The following is a 15,971-nucleotide window of genomic DNA, read 5'->3' as shown; positions in this document are numbered from 1 at the left end:
GCCACGGAAAAAGGCAGAAGTGTCATATCCTCATTTTTTACTAATCACTCACTGCCAAATCCTTGAGGCTGTTATCAGGCAAAGTCCCATAAAACGCTGGAGAAAGCAGAGTGTACCTTGGTGCCACACTTCATTGTGACCAATCTGAGCAAAAACTGTGTATGGGCTGACTGAAACCATACCAGGGCTGTGGGTGCAAAGTCTGGGAGCTCCTAATCACTGCTCTGTTCCTGCACAGATCTCTCCAGAGCTCCAGGAGAGGTGCTCAAATAAAGTCTGGACAAAGCTGGCAATGGACTTCATCAACTGACTGTAATTGATTTATTGCACTTAATTGTTGATGGATGACTTGGTGACTGAGGCTACATATCGCAGTGATTCATTAGCCTCACCCCATTACAATTCAGCACTTTTTTCAGACAGCAATGTTAATTCTGCTCTCAAAAACAGAAATGATGGTTCAAAATCGGTGGAATGCCTGAGAATAAGGTGCAGTAAGGACCCTGACTTCCCTTTGGCTTCTTGATCCCAAAGCTGAACATGCGTGACCACAAGGTGTCAACAATAACTCAGGCCAGCCTTGGGATCCTGACTGACGGTAGTCCTGGACAGCACTTGAGAGTGGCAACTAACAGTTTATACTAGACAAAAATTGAGCCACATTCACTTTACTCCTCATTTTTCTGCAAGAAATATTTCCTAGAATACAAGTACAGTGGATTTTTGGCACAGAGCACCTGTGAAGCCACAGTGGATTCTTCACAAGAAGTTTCTAAGTGCTTTTCAGTATTAGTATGAAAAAAAATTAATGAATACAATTTAATTTCTAAAAAGAGAAGGAGGAAGAGGAAGAATAGAGCTTCCAGATTTTAAGAACAAATTGAGAATGACCAAAACAAAATGGAACAAAAACTATCTATAACCGCAATTCATGTTAAACTCATTGTGAGCTATCTAATTATAACAGAATACACATACTAAATCCAGAGAAGTAAAAATTAAAATTACTAAGATATTAAATCTGAAACCAATAGAAAATACTTCACTTTTTCCTTTCCCACTCCTAATTTTTATTGTCATATTCCAAATAGACCTGTTGGAAAATACAGGCCTGATCTTTCCTTGCTTAGCAAAGACTTGTCTTTAATGTGATTGATAATGTACAGTAACAGGAGTGGGATAAACAGGTGCTCAGTGGCTTAGGAACACAAGAGATGAAAACATACCCAGTCCTGCACTCTCCTTACTCCAGCTGTACTTCGAGCTCAGTGAATTGCAATCCCTCGTTTCCCCTCCTCATTCCCAGTTATGTCATACCCATTAGCTGGAGACTGCAAGGCTGTTTCATGGAGGTTTCATGGCACTAATGGAGAAAGTAGACGTTAATAGCTAAAATTTTGGTTTTATGAATTATGTTTCTAGGGCTTAATGGCTTATGTTTCCTTGGCAACAAACACATCATGTACTTTTTAATAAGGTTTGTACATGAGCTGTGTACAGGACCATGCCAGAGACCCCTGCTGATAAGGTTTCTAAAACATGAATACAGAAGAGTGGATTTACCCTTTGACAAAGCAAGGACCACACTGGCAGAAGAGCAAGAGCCTTCCCTAGTCTTTATAGAAGTGCTCCAACTGCAGTTTCCTGCTTTTAGTATCTAAGTCCTTATTCATGCAAAGACCATCTTCACTTACTTTACATCAGTAAATTTCATTAACTCCGTGGTTATCCCCTTAAATATTCTACAATAAAAAAAGCAGCATAATTTTATTCCAGGAATTAAATTTGTCCAGTAAGGCTGCACTGTGGTTTATCTGGAAGAAAGCTTGGAGAAAAAACAAGTTACCTATCTAATTTCATGTTTTTCTATGGAACAACTTGTTACAGGAAATAGGCTGCATTCTGTTACAGAACTTCAACATGCTTTGTGATCCAACAGAGGGTATCCACAGAAAAAAACCCCTAAACTACACAAACTATACTGGTGAAAAAAGAGACTTGTGTTGAATATGCACAGGCACAGCGAACTCCTGTGGCTGAAGTCAGCAGAGATCATCACAGTGCCACTCTTAAGCACCTCAACATTCTGTTTCACAACGAATATAAAAGCTCCCGGTACAAGTCTGGAAAAGTTTAGTGATAGAGATGAAGACTTTTTTTTTAGTATCATGTCCATGAAAGCAACCATATAAGTCTTGGCTGGCTCCAACCTTCCTAACACTATGACAACAGCAAAGGTAAAAAGGGGTGGGACACCCTAACACAAAGTGTCAGGTAATTAAGTCATTTATGTTCTTAGACTGTCGTTCACATAGTAGCTGATGCAAGTAGCAGAGTACAACCATGTGATCCATAAGCACCTTAAAACATTTACTAACCAGTAATCCATGCAGTGCTCAGAGTTAAGGGAGCCTGACATCCATTGGCATCAGGACTGAAAAAAAGAGGAAAGTTACAATCAGCACTCATCTGTTTGGCTTATTTATTAAAGCAATCAGAAACTTAGAAAGAAACAATTCCAAACATGGAAAAAGAGTGTTCTATTGTTGCATCTGAACCAAGAAACACAATGAAAGGATTATTAAACATGTGGAAACAAGATCTAATAGATAGGGAGGAAAAGAGAAGGTGGAAGGAGCACCAAAATTTACAATGGAACAATTAGTATGGGAGACATCTTGCAAATCAGACTGAACATAATTGATATTAATAGATAAGGTGTGCACTGAACCAGTACAGGTGGCACAAGGAAGGAAAAAAGACAGCAAAACTCTTACATCAGGCAAGCTTGTGTAGGCAGAGAACCCTGTCTCGTTTCTCTCCCATCACACTGGGCTCGATCAGTGTAATGAGGACTCCCTGACTGCTTCTGCACCAAGCTGAGCATCACCAAACATTTAGAATGCTAAAACAAAACTGCCTCTGTTTGCTGCTTCACAAGATGGAAGAGAATGACACTGAAAACCGACCTCGACACTGCACAACAGAGCAGCCCCAGCTTGCACCAACCCTGCCAGAGCTCAAGAAGCATTTGGAGAACGTGCTCAGGCACATGGTGGGATTCTTGGGGTGTCTTGTGCAGGGCCAGGACTTTGAATCAATGATCCTTGTGGATCCATTCCAGCTCAGGATATTCTATAATAGCAAAAGTGTAGAGAAGACAATTTCTATAAAGCTTGCAAACAGGTACATCAGCCACAGTTTCACCTGTGAATGTTGCTGACATCATTCAACCACTGGAAATAAATCATTATTCCCAGTTTAACAAAGCATCCAAGGCATAGCAGCTCTCTGCTTCAGAACAGAATTGCTCTCTACCCCATCAATGACACAAAGGATGAGGCAGTCACGAACCACCAGCTGCAATGCCATTCTCCAGGAACTGAAAAGCAAATTGATTTCCATGATTCAACTGCTCAAATCAATACTCACCCTCCCACTCCCCCTGTACACACACAGACACTTTTCTTCCTTTAAAATAAACAATATTATCTTCAAAGTTAAGGAGCATTACTGTGTTTAATGTGACATAAATACATTTTTCAGTGGAAAACATTTTCTGCCTATTACTTTATCCAATGAAAAGTTTGTCATCAGTTCTTGTGACTCTGATCATGGACAACTGGGGTGACAATTTTGCATTCGTGCTCTTCACCTGCTAGGGAACTGGTTCTGAAATTTTATGCCAATTTATGATTTGAATCATGTCCATCAACCCAACATCCCAACATCTCTGTGTTTACAATACTATATGAAGGACATAAAACATAATTTCCCTGGGATGTGGCACTGTCCAAAGTTATGACATCACTCAAGAGGCAGTTAAGGCCACTTTAAGTAGATTCTTAGTGAAAATTAAAAATTGACAATTGGCTAAATACTAAATTACTAATCACTTTTTGAGAAAACAGTTTGAAGCAGCAAGAACAAATGCATCCATTAACAAGGAGAGTAAGTAGCTTCATCTCAGTTCACAGGCAGTAAAAAGAAATTAAAGCCTCCTGTGTAGAGACTTGCAGGTGTGAGTTACAGCCTGCTAAGGTATGTGAGCCATAAAGATATTGATAGCCAAAACACTCTGAGGATGAAAGCACACACATCAGCAATGGAATGTGCTCCGGCATGGGCACTCAGGGAAAAGCACTTCTTTTGCCTTTATTTGCATATATAATAACACGATGGATGGACAGCCTGGGGGTTTTCTTAAAATCCAAGGAAATCCTCTTCATTAAATTACTACCAATGGGACCTTCAGATATTGTTGCCCTGCAAATGAAGTTACAATACAAGGAAAACAATAACTGCCTAAAGTTTTGCTGCTGGACTCCACATGATTTTTTAAACTGCACATCCAGCTCAATTAATCCTCATCAAAGATAGCTTCTGATGGCTGCTAAGGTAAACAGTAGCTGTTTGTCCACACCAATTATGGATTTTGGACATAGACTGTAGTGTTCATACCATTTACAAATTCGTTTCCCACATTCTCAACACCCAGAGCAGAATATATGCTGCCTAGAAGTACTGAGCTGTTTATTTTCAAAAAAGCACAAATCCACACACATATAGAATCAATTTACTTACAAAACATAGTGCCATCAGTGAAAGACACCTTGAATTATTTTTCCTTAGCAGTAGAAGAACAACAAAAGCAAATCTAAAGCCTCTATTTCCTACCACTCATCATTTTAAAAACATTAAGCTCCTGAAACCCATCCCTGTGTTTGGTGTTTGACCATGTTCCAACTCCCTGCCTTAAAGCAAAGGACACTTGGCGTGGTCCCTGCACAGGAAAGTCCAACACCTGGACTCGCTAAATGTCTAATGTCACTCGATAAATGACTAAATGACACTCGCCCTGTGGAGCCCAGGGATTTCAAGGAGATGAAGCTGATGTGTTCCACAGGGTTGGCTGTTGAAGGACATGTCAAACTTTCATGAGCACAGTGGAAGATACTTATCAAGTGAAATAATGATCCCAAAGGGCACAGAACTGCAGAGATTGAAGGTAAGCAGGGGCAAAGTGCTCTGACTTTATTGTTTATTGTCCTTTTTATTGTTTATTGAATTAGTATTTTTAAATAAATATAAATAAACATATCTCAGTACGTAATCCTCATCTAGGATTATACTGTATGTAAGAACCTACATAGTTTGTATGAATTCCTCTAAAATGATCCTTAACTTGTACATCTAATCTTATATATAAGCTTATAAATTTTATATATACTTTATAATTCACTTCATATCTAATTTTATATTTATAAGTTTACGATGTATATCTAAGATAAGAATGCTGTATTTATTTGTAATGCCACTGTATCAAGTCCAAAGGTGTTCTGATATCACTACTCTTAACAACACTGTCATAAACAACAAGTAACACAGAACAAACCCTATTTATACATTTTATGATTTGGGGTGGGGTTTTTTTATTTGCACACTTTTCCTACACAACCTAATAAGAATAAAAAAATAATGCAAGGATGGAATAACCATCTCATGCTGTTCTTTCAATAAATCAATGTATTTGCAGGAAAGAATGAGAAAATAACCCATTAAGGAGATAAAGGTGGGCTGGGAAGTACTCTGTTAGCTGGGCTAGAGTGTCTCCAGACACAAGTTTTTTCGAAGTTCTCAAGTTTGCTGCAAAATAAGTTAATTCCAAAATTCAAAAATATGCTTTAGGAGCACAGATCCTGATGTACTGTGGCAGTGTAAATAATACTGAGTGAACTTTCTAGTCCCAGCACTGAAATACATCCTGTCCCAATGGCTATCTGCCCCCATCCTGCTTGGCCATGATGTGGAAAGGGACAGTCCTACAGCCTCTGCAGTCTCTCAGTGAAAGCACCAGTTTGAGTCACAAGTCACAAAATCACCCACTGGGAAGATGTTTGTAGTATATGTACTTTAACTTATATTACTACTGTGTAAGTTATTGTATTTTAGAATAAAACATAAGAGTACTGATTCCAGCTAGGCAGAGTGTTACATCTTTTAGATGTAACTAAAAGAGCACCTAAGTGATTTGTGTTAGCTGCTTAAAATCCCAGATGAACTGTTTTTGTTATAGTAACTAATGATCACTAAATCTTTGGGGTTTTAACGAGCAAGATTTTATATCTCTGAGTACAGTACAGAGTGAATTCTGTGCAAACAAAGTTCTCCAGCAGATGGAAGCACTAGTCAGCAAAAGCTGAGCTCTCACAGGACTGTCCTGCAGCACCACAAACCAGCTCCACTGGTACTCACAGAATTTCACCACGTAAAAACTCCAAGTGGTTCACACTGGTGGAAAACAAATCTATAATTCTGTACCACTCGAGATCTCCAGTATTGCTATTGCAGAGCATACAATTATTATTTAAATATTTACAGAAACCTGACACTGGTGAAAGTCTAGAGACAGGAAAAGCTGGAATATGAATCACAAACATGTGGATTTCAGGTAAAATTTACCAAAACCCCATAAGCTCTACCAACCTTTTCCCACACGTCCCTGACAGTTAAACAAACACAGCCAAGTTTCTTGCTTTCTTTCTCATGTTTTACCAATAAATGTCATCCAAACATAAATGTTTAAAATGTACTTAAATACAATAACCTCAAATTGCCAGGTAGAGTGTTGAAATAAAACAAACCCAAGTTCAGGGGTCATTCTGAAGTTCAGTTAACAGAAAAAGTAACACAAGTGGCCATTAATAGTAGGATAAAATATCCCTTCAATTACAGATTCAGCAGCATCCCAGACTAGTAACTGCAAGGTTGTTCCAGTTCCTTAAAGCCCAGGAAAGGCCGTGATTACTGACACGTATTTTACAGTGATTCAAGTCCCTTTGCTCACCATGAACAGAACAGCTTGATCTGCAAATCCCACCACTGTATGTTGATAACTAGACACTGTTACCAAACTGGAATTCAAGAATTTACATGCAGATCTGAAGCACAAGCGACTATTAATGTCTCACTTGATTGTTGGGAACACCTGAGCACAGACTGGCTGCTGCTTTCCCCCTCTATGAGCTGTTCTGTTCCTTGCCATCTGATTAAAATTAAATTAAATTATTTCAGGTATGAAGGACAACTGTCTTTTACAGTTAATCTGGCACAAAGGCTGAGATTTCTTTGTTCAGTATGCTGAACAAATAAACAGTCAATCAGACAGTATTTGTAAAGCATAAGGAGGGGAATCCAAGATAAACAAATATCAAAAAACCCCAACCTCTATCCCCTTGCTTCCCCCTGCACCTAAGTGGAAATTCTGTTCCCTGCCCAATGAAGTCACGTTCCCTCTTCTGGATTTTTCTCCTAGTTATGCCAGAACTGAGATGTTATCCCCATTCCAGCCTACTCCCAACATTTCTGGAGTCCTTGATTTCAATGAATAGTTCAGGTGCCCCAAAACTCCTCATTACCTGGCCTGCCACCAGCACTCTCCATAGCTTCTTTGACTGCATTCCTGTTTGCAGCTCCACAGTAATTGTAAGGATTTTGATTTTCAGCTTGAAGATGACTGCACACAGTGGGGCCAAAGAAGGGCTCATTCCAGTTTCTAGTGAACTCCAGAGCATCTGCAGGGGTTCTGAGAGCAGAGACTTTATCTGAGATGTGGAGACAGACACTTATACATGCATAATTTGACTAACATGCCCTAGACATGTAATTCACTCAAATTGCAGAAAGTTTGGAAAAGCTTATTTTCATTAGAAGTTACTTATTTATCCATAGAGCAATTGCATGTATGTTTATGTATATACACAAAAGCTGCCAGAGGTACAGATCTACACGTCACAAACAGTGCTAACCACTGTTTACTTCCCCACATCCCTACATGAATCACACACGCTCACTAAACTTGTTCTTGCGTACCTTTCTCATCTCTACTAGCTGCCTCCTACTTCTTATTTAACCTCTGCTTCATCTTTCACACAGGACATTTCTGGGAACTGCTGGAATTATTAAAACAAGACAGGTACATGTCAGCAGTGATGAAATAGAAATTGGGAAAGGTAGGAAAGAATTGGAAAACAAATTATAGACACACACAAAGCCTGGTGTAGACGCAGCAAGCTCAGGCTGTGACATTCACTGTTACTGCACCTCTGATGTCTGCTGGGATGAATACTGGGCTGGGCTATTTATCTCAGAAACCAAAGGAACCAAACAGGAAAAATCAAAGAGCAGTAAAAGCTGCAATTCCATCTCATGCAGAAACACAGGACAACACAGCTTTTCTCCATTTTATTGTGGTTTGATGTTCACAGTAACATTCAACAGCAGAAACAAGTGGGCAAGATCCCAGAGACCAATGGAAATGGCCCAGCCGGAGAACGTTACAGGACGTAAAGCAATGGGGTCTTTGAGTCACAGGCGGCCCTCCCTGGAACACAAAAATATAAATAAAAGTCTCTTCTTTATTCCAGTTAATGGGAACATTTCCTGGCACCCGTCAGATGACAAACCCTTTTTCCCAGTTACCTCAGCCAACTCAGTAACCACGGCAACTGCCTCCAGTGCAATGACATCATATGGTTTCCTAGGCAACTGTTCCCAGTGCAATGATGTCATGTGGTCACCATAGCAATGCTCCATGAGGCCAGGAAGAAAGTATTTTAAGTGGGAAGATAGGTCAGAAAGGACAAAGGAGGGCTCAGGGAAGAGCAGGATAAAAGATAATTGAGGTAAAAATATGAACTTTATAAGAGGGACAGATGCAAGAGAAAGGAATGGATGGATGGACTGGAAGACAGCCAGAAAACAAAAGAAGAAAAATTTTAAGTAATTTGAACTATGATTTGTTTTAAAAAATCTTAATTCTATAACTGCTGATAGGTTATTTAGGTCAGAGATGCTGAAGCAAAGTATGCATGGTCATAGGAAGTTCAGGCATGGTTGAAATACTGATTTACTGGAGGGACTTCTGAAAATCCAGAAGAAACTGTCAGAAATCTCCAGAGACACTGAAGGAAATCCCACTACATAGAATATATAGGTACATTTTCTAATATATTTCCATTCTCTGATGATTACCCAGGGCTCTGTCATAGCAATGCCAATAACCAGGTATTGCTGCCACGCCTGTTCAGAGCTTGAAGAGAAGATTTCTTTGCCCTCTTCCTTCTGTTCTTTGTACTTGAAGCCAAATAATAAGAACCTGGCCAGCTGGCAAATGAAAATGTGTTTTCCTTTTACTGAAAGCTCCTTCAGACCCTCACCAAGATGGAAGAATGTCCCTTCTTTCTAATTTTCTAGATTAATTTTCTTTAATTTTCTTTAATTTTAATTCTGTTATACTCTCATATGTTTGAGTTTACTTAATACAAATACCCTTTCTGCATTCAATCCTGTTTTAGTTCTGGACAGTCTCAGCCAGCAGACAATGTTACTACCAGCTTTATGTTAAATGGCTATAAAACCCCTGGGAAAAAGCTTCTTGGCAATAAAAGCCCAGCTTTATTGATACACAGTGTTTTATCCGTGTACACAGCCTTGAGTGCAGGATAAAGTAACAAAAAGCTCTGCCTTCTGAGGACAGCCTGCAGGCTAAAAGCTTAGGGCAATGTTCTTGAGGAAGCTTTCAAGTCCATCACACAGTTTTTTTCTATCCAGCATCCAGCAAGGCATCCTCACATAGTCTCTCTCTAAAGCAAAACCTTAATATAATTTAATCAGCACAGTAATTGCCCCCCACCACTCTTTTCAGATGGAGTTAATGTAGAATCAGATCTAGGGATTGTGATTTTAAACATTGCAGTTCAGCAATGTAGGGTTGCAGCTGTGACATCTTCTACTAAAAGTGACTTGTTTTTTACAGTTGAAGATGAACTTCAACTGGTCTATTCAGACCCAAAATTCAAATAATGTGAAATTTAGAAACCTAATTTGAGCATGGCTGCAGATGAGATATTTGTCTCAGACTAACCCACAGACTCTCACAAGTCACTGGCAGCAGTGCCCATCAGTTCAGCTGTCTGTACAGTTCAACACAAAGGAAAAGAGCAGATTTCTATATGAAGGACTTTGTACGGTTCATCACAAGGAAACATTTTTGTACCTCAAGACCTCATGCAGATTGTTGCTGTTGCTCAGGTAGCAACAACACGTTTAATATGCCAAGCACTTTCCAAGTCCCTACAAAGGCAGGCATTAGGGCTCATAAGTCCAACTCCTTCAGAGCAGCCCACTCAGTAAATCTCCAAGGGGTTTCATTGCAAAACCCTGCAGTCATTAGGCTGGAAATTTTCCATGTGCTTAATCACACACAGCAGAGTGGGAACTGAGAGAGGGAAGAAAATTCTCAGAGATAGGCAGCACTAGCAAGGATGTGGTGGCTGAGGGAGAGAAACAGGAAAAGGGGAGGAGGAGGAGAGGAAAGGGAGAATAAATATTTCACGCTGCTGATGAGCAGAAACACAAACACCAGAGACAGACACAAAGAAGGCCAGCAGCGGTTTCCCCAAGTTATTCTTCTGTCCTCGTACAATTCCTCCCTAAATCAAAAGATATTCATGGAGCAGCCAGCTGCACATCTCACACAAAAATCAGGCTAAGCTGGGCATTCTCAGACAATCAACAGGTCTCATCAACCAGTTACATCTTCATGGAGTTATCAGAATGTATTTCTGCAGAGGAGTGGAAGGATATCTCAGCAGGGTCAGCAAAAAATGAAGGGAAATGACTCCTAGAGAAGAAATCAAGTGGGAAATAGGTGGTGAGGACTGTTTTGGTTTGTGGGTTGGGTTTTTTCAGGCTGAGCTGTGAGACTGAAACATCTGCCTTAAGCTATGCTTCAGGCTGCATTCTTATTTCAAAAACTAGGAATCTTTAAGAAATTGTGGCAAAATGAAAGATAAAGTCCTTTAGTTTGACTTCTGATAAATCCCTTTGATGAACAGTGATATATGCAAACATAAAGTAAAACAAAATGAAATGCTGAGAATTTACTTACAAGGGAGAAAGAGGAAAAAATAGAGTAATTACTAATGGCCAAGCAAAACCAAAATCTATTATAAATTGTGTTGCCTTAAGTAATAAAGATTAATATGCACAAATATCTAATTCATTACCACAATAAGTTCCATGCTTTACAAGTGAACATACAAGTTATAGATGAATTAAAAATAAGACAAATTCTGCTCTGATTGGTACAAGACAATAAAGATCACACATAATAAAAGAAATGGTAACATGCAGCTCACCAAAATGGACAAAGTATTACAGTGAGGAATAATAGTAAAACTGGCACACAGCTGTCCCAGAAGCTGCTAAAAGCTTCAGCTCTCAGGCCAGTTAGCCCTAAAAAAGTAATTGATTTTTAAAAACGAAAGTTGAAATAATAGAAAGAAAAATAAGACTTGTTTACATTGAGTAAGAAATAAATTATAAGGCCAGAAAATATATTTATCATCAGGAATTAGAATATAGGTTGAATAAAATATCTCCTGGGTATTCCTAACTTTGTGTCAGCCTATCCACCTGCTAATTAGCACCAAGACATTATTGTGATTGCACTGGGATAACAGGATGAATAATTCATTATAGCTTATCCAGAGATCTGGCACATTAGTGGTTCTTAATCAGTTCCTAATCCAAGGACTCAGCATAATCTTTATGGCAGAATTAACAACACATAATGTGTTTAGTAACAATTTAAAGCAATTGTCTTAAACACAATTAACACTGGGCTAATAAGCTCAGCTAAAGCTGGGCTTCACTAACCTAAAAATAATAGTTAATTCTGACCCTTTTTAGCCTAGGCTCATGGCCAATCTCAAAGTGAGGAAGTGTCAGCTGTGGAAACCCAGAGAATGACTCAGCAGTGGTACCAAAGCATGTTCATCTCTTAGCAATGTTGGGCTCTGATGATAACGATGACAGGAAAAGTCTTAACTTCCCAATCCTTCCATACCATTTTACAGCCCAGACAGGCTCAATAGAACTTGTTTCAGAAGAGGAAAATAGCAGTCCTTACACAGCTTGAGGTGGCACAAGAGAACAGAGGAGATGTTCCTGCCCTTTAAAGACATGCTGGAATTTCGCTCACCCCACAGATGGCCAGCCAACAAACACTTGGAGCGACCTGGGCCATTTCCTGCCAAACGCAGGCCTGGCCTTCTGCTCCCTGCTCTGGATCTGGGATGCAGTCACAGGAACAGAGATGATTGCTCCAGGATGCCTCTGGCTGCCATGGAGACAGGAAACCACTACAGATGGTGGCCAGGCTGCCCCAGCATGGTGCCCACACCTTGCATCCCTCTGGGTGGTGCTTTAAGGCCCCACACCCTGGGCAGGTGTGTCACTGGAGTAACTGGGTTGTACTTCAAAAACAAATAACCACCCGGGATCTGGCTTTTTGCTGGGAGTCAAAACAAAGTAAACATGGACAAGCACAAGTTTCTCTTTGCAGAGAGAGAATATGATCCATTTTACTCAGCAGGGAAACCAGTTAATCACTGTCATCCCTCTACTTCTCTGCCCTCTGCAAGAGTCAGATGTCCTTTTGTGCTGTGAGGGCACAACAACAGCCACAAAGCACGTTAGTAAAATGCTTCTCCTGCCAACCCCCTACAACTCCTGCTTCCTTCCAATGTGCCTTACGTACTTGGGAAAGGAATCAACGCTTTACTGCCATCCCTGCTCTTTCAGTAGCCTCCGCTGGAGAAATCCCTGAATAAAGGACATTCCTCAGATGCTCAAACAAGGATGCAGTTCTCTAAATGCCACATATTTTATAGACAATTACTGCAAATATAACTGGCTTCTATTTCTAATAACATAGATGTGTTACAGTGCAGATACTGTAACACGCGTATCAGACAACGAGGCCCGTGGAAAAGAAATATATATGGACAGATTCTTGCTAGATGTTTCAGAGATGTTTATTTCTCCAGCCGCATGGCCGGAGCTCTGTCGAGGAACTCCTACAGTCCTGGGACCGAGGGTCCTTGCCCGCGCAGGGACACACAAAACACCCAATGGGGAACGAGGCTGCCCAGGGGCTAGGAAAACCCCATGCCTCCCCCCCCAGGGCCCCTCTCCCAGGACCACATGGCAGGGGGAGGGCCCCAACATATATGTTTACTATAATTTATAAATAATTATTATATCTAATATTTATAACTGGCAAAACACTGAAAGTCATATGGACAGTGTTTTGATCTGTTTCTTCTCTTAGACATGTTGTTAAACCACTTAATTCTTCAGAGATGGAAGAGTTCAACTACTATTAGATTGAATCCTAAAGTGGAATCGATCACATTCTCAAATTATCTGAAAATAGCTCATACTAATTTAAGTACATCGCTGTACATAAGCGATTTTTTAATGATCACCTCCATAAAAAATATATATTCACTGCTGAAGTACTCACAGTACTTTGCTTTGGTGCACTCTGGGGTTTATAAAAACCCAACTGAATGAAAATAATTCATCTGGCTATAATGTTTGAGTTGGGACTGACCAAGCTGGTTCATAATCATTAGTTAAAATCATTTAGACTAAAATATAAGACAACTAGTACCACTGAAGATTCAGAAAAAAGAAATGTGTATACTTGAAGTATATGTATTTATATATATAAGTGTACTACTACATTTATAGTTATGCAATATTAGATCACAATTGGCATATAGGAAAGAGTCATAATAAACACTGTTATTTCTAACAGATGGTTCAATTTCTAACACCAACTAAAAATCCACCTGCCCTGAACTCAGTATTCAGAAAACATCTTCCTTTATCTCAGAAATCATTAAGGCTCAGACACTAAACCATCTGCATCCATGGAACTTCAAGTACTTTAGGCTTGTTCAGAACAAGATCTAAACATCTGTCAATTATGTGTATCATCAACTTCACATTCTTCAAAATCTGCCACTGATTTCAAGGAGCTACTTCAATGAACCTAAGACCTATCCAAATAGGTTTCTCGTGTTGTTGAAGTGGTTTAGCCAATTTTTCCTGATCAATTATGTTAAATTAATTCAAAGATGTGGTGGGGACAGAATTAAAAAACCACAAGGATCCAAAGCACTGGAATATTTTTCCTGTTTTCTCTCTGTCCTTAAACTCAAACTGGTTTATTGAAAGATTTCCAGTTGGTCCCATGCTGACAGAAAATGTTTTATAATGTATAATGACATCAGTTTTCACTCTTCTAACTCCCATTATCATTAAGTCATTCTCTTGTATGACTTAAAATACAGCCAAGACTTCATTTCCCTCAACCTGAAGTGTACTCACATAATTTTTTTCTAGATTATTATAAAGCAGCCTATTGCAGCTGCTGGAAGAGGCCCCAAGAGTAGGTTAGGAAATACCCTCATGCTCCTTTGGAAATAGATTCGGCTCTGGAAGTCAGTCCATCCAACTTACAGATGTAGATCACAAGTGTGAGTATTAATGATGGAAAACCACAGCCAGAAGTTACAGCAAGGGAAAGGGAATGTAGAAAAACTGTTCAAATTCACAGTGAGACCAAAGTAGTAAGAGTGAATTGTTACTTACCAGAGGAGCTGTGGTCCTTTCATATGTGTTATCCATATGGACAACCAGTCTCATCACTCTTCTTAGGGTTTCTGCTTCCCTAGAATCTTCACATTCTCAGTGCCATTGCTTATGCTGAAGAACAGCCTCTTGGTACATAGTTTAGTGTCCCATAGCATTGGCACATTTTGTTCCAGTGGGTTCAATAGGGTGTGGGTGTGTTTGTACTCTGAGAGGTGAACACAACCATTTCTATAAAACTTGAACATATTTGAGCAGATTAGGACATAGATTGAAAGCATCTCTGTCCCTATAAAGACCACATAATTAATTTAAGGACTGACTGTGCCATAGCTTTCAAGTTCCTTTAACACTACAGAAAATGCTGCTTTACTGTTAGCAGCTGTCAGGTTGCTAAAAATTCAAGGATATGTACAGGCCTTGTTAATATTATATCAACACTCTCAGAGTGACTTAATCTGTCAACAAGGATTGCCTGTGAAGGACACGAAAAGTATGGTTCTGGGCAAGAGTAATGCTCAGATGGACCCTAAGAAAACCCTCACCATGTCAAGAGCAGCAAACAATCTTTTATGCCTTCAAGGAGACATAAAGAAACCCTCCTGGGGGCAGGGGGGGAAAGTTTTGAGTCTTTCATATGGAATTACCCCTGCTTCAAAAAATGTTGTGAACTTCAACTAAGCACCTTTGGTGAATATATCTGGTGTTTTCAAACAATAAATTGGGCATACCCTAGGATTTTATTTCTTTTAGAGAGTGATAGGCAGAAGACATGACTTGGGAGTCACCTATGAGAAATACCAGTACCAAAATACCTGAATCCTGTGATCTACTGAAGAATATTGGAATAAACAACATGTGCTATTCATCAGCTTTGGTTTCCTCCAGATCACAGTAAGGATTACAAAAAAGCATTTAGCAATCCTAGGGCCCAGGAAATGAAAAAGCTGCTGAAGTGGAAACAAGAATATGGATTGCACTGGAGCATTTTTTTTCTTGCTCTACAGAAAACTCTCTACTAACTCCTACCAAAACACAACCACAAAAACACGCTCACCATGTCATTGGCTCATTCACTGACAGCTGGAAAACACAGGAAAAGTATCTGCTTTCATACTGGGAATCTAATTCACTGCTACACAGCATCATTCTGCAGAAACCCTTTGGTCTCCACTTTGGATCCTATGCACCAAGGCAACAGCCAACCTTCAGCTGCCCAGTCCAGATGCCAGGCCTGCTGACTCACTTGCAAACTACATAATGCTCATAGTTTTGTGATACAGGGTCTGCACAAGACAGTAACTAAAATGAGAAAGGACTCCTTGGCTTTTGAATTAAGAAAAACATTAATTAAAAAAGGTAACAAAAAGACAGGTACTTCTATCAACAGGGAAATAAACCTACTGATTGCCAATATTATTAATTATTAACCATCCAGAGTGTTTCAATGTAAAAAGGCAACC

General features: G+C 39.6%; 1 protein-coding gene across 3 annotated transcripts in view; it reads right to left on the bottom strand.

Moving 5' to 3' along the window:
* SLC5A1 (solute carrier family 5 member 1) overlaps positions 1-1,373 on the bottom strand; it is a 38,758-nt gene extending 37,385 nt beyond the window's left edge. For 2 of the 3 annotated variants that reach the window (XM_048322404.1, XM_048322406.1), the window contains exon 1: positions 1,227-1,373. The gene's annotated coding sequence lies outside the window, so the exon portion shown is untranslated. The remainder of the gene's footprint in view (positions 1-1,226) is intronic. The other variant, XM_048322405.1, reaches the window with a different exon arrangement.
* Between the last annotated feature and the right edge of the window lie 14,598 nt (positions 1,374-15,971).

This window comes from Corvus hawaiiensis, chromosome 18 (assembly GCF_020740725.1).
Source record: "Corvus hawaiiensis isolate bCorHaw1 chromosome 18, bCorHaw1.pri.cur, whole genome shotgun sequence".
Classification (NCBI taxonomy): Eukaryota; Metazoa; Chordata; class Aves; order Passeriformes; family Corvidae; genus Corvus; species Corvus hawaiiensis.
The sequence above is the reverse complement of the archived record's forward strand: the minus strand, read 5'-3'. Positions and strand labels throughout refer to the sequence as shown.